At 40.6% G+C, this 4,542-nt stretch overlaps 1 long non-coding RNA gene across 1 annotated transcript; it reads left to right on the forward strand.

Annotated features, from left to right (window-relative positions):
- The first annotated feature begins 658 nt into the window (after positions 1 to 658).
- On the forward strand, positions 659 to 1,913 carry LOC139435894 (uncharacterized). Its single transcript, XR_011645105.1, has 2 exons — positions 659 to 1,593; positions 1,814 to 1,913. It is a non-coding gene; the product is annotated as an uncharacterized lncRNA (long non-coding RNA).
- Positions 1,914 to 4,542: the final 2,629 nt, after the last annotated feature.

Consider the following 4,542-nt stretch of genomic DNA (forward strand, 5'->3'; position numbering starts at 1 on the left):
CCGGTCTAAATATAGCGATATATGGGATGCATTTCAGGTGCAGTATCCGAGGAACCCGACAGAAGAGAAGGACTTCCCTCACAACGCAAGCGCCATTACAAAGGTCCAGCTTACCGCCAAGCTAAAGCAAATGCACATTAAGTACAGTTAGGCGGTGGACCTTGGGTGTCGGAGTGGCCAAGGATGTGTTGTGCTCATGTTCTACGAGCTGTGTGAAGAAGTCTGGGGTGGCTCGCCTGCTACGCGCAGCCTTAGTGCCGGCATCGAGGCGGGGGACCTGGAAGAGTCGTCTTCCGGACCAAGTTCACCCCCGAGTTTGGAGCATTCGCCACAGCCAGAGTCGAGCGAACCCAGCGAAAGTCAGCCAGCTGCTGTGGTTGTAAGGCATCGCAGGGATCTGCTCCAGGTATGTTCATGATTTCAAGCTTAACGGACTTGCTATATACTATGATACAGAACCATCCACAGAAAATTGTAAAAGTAGAAGGTATTGAGAGCTGTTGTATTTGTAAAAGTAGAATGTATCTAGAGCTATTTCACAACATGCCTTTGGTCTTATGTTATGGTCCTATAGAGAGGCGAAGTCACGCCCATCTACTTCCGGCCCATGGGACCCCGGAAGCGAAAAATTAACATTGAATTCAATGGAGAGAGAACACGTATCTTTTGATCCCGTTTGAATTGTGCCACGAACTACACATATGATGTTTCTCAATCTTAAACAATAAGTTCCATATCAAAAAAGTCACATTTTGTCGTAAAACTGTTGAAATATAAGACTATGAAAAATACGCGACTACAAAGACTACAAATCCCAAATCCCATTCTGGCTCGCGTAAGTGATGTCACAGGCGATAATGCTCCAAGTGGTTGCGACTCGTAATTAAAGCGAAGAAGAAGATCTCATAACCGATTTATTCCCTCCAATAAATAAGAGATTGCTAAAAATAAATGCACTTTTACAAGATGCATGTGTGCTTTGTACCAGGTTGTAATCACATAAGTGATCAAACCACTTGCTCGTTCTATCGATTGCCGTCTGATGAAAGGACCAGGAGTCGCCGGATTCAGACATATCAGGTAATACACATGTTGTGCATGGAACATATAGTCAAGTTAGCTACCTAGCTAGTAGCGACGAGTAGCGAGCACGTTAGTTAGCATTACATTACTTAGCCTTGTCATTTTTAGTAGCCTTACCATGAAGTTATTATTTTATTACATGAAGTAAGAGTAAGAGTAGATGGTAAGTATTTCGTGAAACATTTGAAGAGTAGCCTATACTGCGCCATCCACCGGGTGCTAAGGAAGCAGTCAGGGAGAGTCGAAGGCAGGCAGGGAGCTTTGCATGACAGATTCTTCTGGACGTGTTTCATTGTGATGACAGTAAGGGTGAGTCAATCTGTTTGTTGGAAAGACAGTAGTTGAGTGATTACTGAGAGAAAATGATTAGAAGAGGTAATTATTCAAAGTGTTGTTACTTTAAAGTGTTGTTACTGACCTTTTTCTCTTTTATTTCCTTTCCCTCACCTGTAACTGCTGAGACCCTGAGGAACATGCACACTGACCTGCCCTGGCAACCTGATTTCCACTGTACGTAATAGTATTTGGTTATGGTATATTATTTATATACATCAAAGGCACAATGCACCCCCCAGAGACACACATGTATTGAGTGTGATGTTGTGCATAGGTCAAGTGAAATCATCTTTACACACTAGAAAACTGTAGGAGCGGCAACTTGTTTTGAAATTGTATTTTTAATATCCGAAAATGAAGTTGATCTGTTTTCTTTATTCTTCTCTCTTCCCAGCTCCATCCATCACCGTGCTCTGTTCCTGCAGGTCCTGCTTGCTAATCAATGCTCATATGTTTTCACACAATTACAAATAAAGTCAATGTATTGTATGACATGAAGTTGTGCTTCATTCGGAGTCAATAATACATTCATTCTGCCTTCATCCATTCTGCCTTCAACTGCACAATGACTGTGGACTGCACCGACATCCATGTAGCTGCCCCCCCAGTAAGATGAACCAATCAAAGAGGGTCAACATCATGCCTAAGGACATCCAGCTGGCCCGCTGCATCCGCGGAGAGAGGGCTTAGACTGACCTGAGACCAGCACACCCAAACACAACGGCTCTTTTAAGAGCCACCTACAGTTTCAAAGAGTTGCAATCCTACGTTATTATAATGATTAAACTGGTTCATGTATCACTTAGTTTACTGAACCGTGATGAATGAAAGAAATTAGTGAGGTAGTGGTTTAAAGAAGTTACAAAGACATTAATATATGAGTGACAGGTCAGTGTAAACACAAGCTTCTGTCAATTATGGATCATTCAAACTATATACAAATAATATGTAATAAAGTTCTAAAACAAGTATTCGGTATATTCCTTGATAGCTTTTGGAGAAGGTTGTTTTTAAGTTTACTAAAAATCTATCGTTTCAACTGTTTCACTTTATAAAAAGGAACAGGTGAGTAGAGCATCATTGAGTTTCTTATTCTGTCAGTAAATTATCCAGATGAAATGTTTATCATTATTTTAGTCAACCCTAAACAAATTGATTGTACCTTTTTAATAATGACCTTACATGGTCGGCAAAGTTAAATTAACTTCAATCAAATCTGTTCTGAGAAAAAACTAATAAATGTTTAAAGATAGGAACTTGCCATCCCACTGAAAAACAGTCCGTAGAGATTTAAAGGCGTAGTTGTAGTTCAGTCCAACGTTTCATTTGGATTCATTTCTCCAACAGTCAACTATTTTCATAAAGAATATATATATTTTTCAAAGTCAACTTTATTGTCAATCTTACTCAGTTTGTGTTTATAGACAGAGAGATCAAAAAGACGTTTCCAACAATCCCAAATACGAAAAATTAAATTATACAATTTACAGATATGTAATGTATACAAATATATATATATCCTATATACAACATCATGTATAATGATGGTGTATGATGTAGAAGGAAGTGTGGTAGATAACAAGTAAATATAGAGTTACATACAGATCCATGTTACAGCAAAAGATGGAATAACTAAGAAGCACGCAGTATAATAATAATTACATGCAACAATGAAATAACTGCTCAGCGTCTCCACCACAATCCCAATCTGCTGTGTCCTGTTTTCCTCCCCTCTGCATAACACCCCATCACACATACGGAACACAACGCAGAGTCTGAGGGTGTTAAGAGTATGTTTATTTAAATGTCCTCCTCTCTACTGGCCAACACAGGGAGCATATGCTGGGTGTAGAATTGTTCCAGGAGGAGGAGATTTCCATGCCATGCAGGGTCTTTGGGGATGAGGATGATGATCGCCTCCTTCGTGGTCCACACAACAAAGTAGCAGACTCCGGTCTGTGATGTGCAGCTGCCCTTGGACCTGGTGCCAGTATGGGTGATACAGTATATGACCCACCCTCCTCACGGAGACAGAAGGATGGTAACTGGGCTGCCTCCGCGATGGTCATGTTCATGTCACCAAAATCCTTGAATCTACACACAGCAAATAAACTCAAATGACACAACGAGATGTAAAAGGAGATCACACATACAGTATAGACTATATAAAACTGTCCGCTTCAATCTGAAGAGCAACTAAAACAAAACACGGGAGTGTACCTTGTTAGCTAATGTTAGCTAGCTGACATTAACGTTACACATTGCACTCATATTACTCACCGAAACCTTGTAAAGCCGGTCCCGCTGCTCTTACAGAACCGACTAACTCCCCTTTCGTGTATGTACAGCTCTCAACGTGTCCAGACTTGTAGTCACCTCGTTTTATACTTTTATTCTCATTCTGAAAGAAACAGGTGAAACGTGCTAACGTGACGGCCGTCTTTGTGATGGTGACGCGTATTGTGCGAGACGAGAGACCTGTAGTTCACTCAGCGGTTTCACACAAAAAAATGTGTAACTTCACAGTTTTACGACACATTTTTATTTTTTTGACTTGCAAAATATTCTTTTAAATTGACAAACATCATATGTGTCATTCGTGGCACAATTCAAACGGGATCAAAAGATAACCTTTCTCTCTCCATTGACTTCAATGTATAATTTTACGCTTCCGGGGTCCCATGGAGGCTCCCGGAAAGGGAGGGACTTCGCCTCTCTATTGTGAAATAATAAAAAAATTATCTCGTTTATTCAAGGCACAGTTGAACAGCCACAGAAGTGACTGGCTGAAGAGGAAACTTCCTGCTGACCATGCAGTGCAGGAAGACCTCAAAATAAAAACACCTATCTGAATAATGGCCACTTCTTGCAACATTTCCATTTCCATGTGATGCTTTTATCCGAGGAGACTCACAATAGGTAAATGAACAATGAACTGACAGTAGCTCATTTACAAGGCACTGTACTTAAGGACAATCTTGAGGTACAGTGCCTTGCGAAAGTATTCACCCCCCTTGCCATTTTTCCTATTTTCTTGCATTAAAACCAAAAATAATATATTTTTGGGGGGATTTTATGGCAAGACCCCACACAAAGTCAGTCAAAATTGGTGAAGTGAAAGAA

This window comes from Pseudochaenichthys georgianus, chromosome 20, assembly GCF_902827115.2.
Source record: "Pseudochaenichthys georgianus chromosome 20, fPseGeo1.2, whole genome shotgun sequence".
Lineage (NCBI taxonomy): Eukaryota > Metazoa > Chordata > Actinopteri > Perciformes > Channichthyidae > Pseudochaenichthys > Pseudochaenichthys georgianus.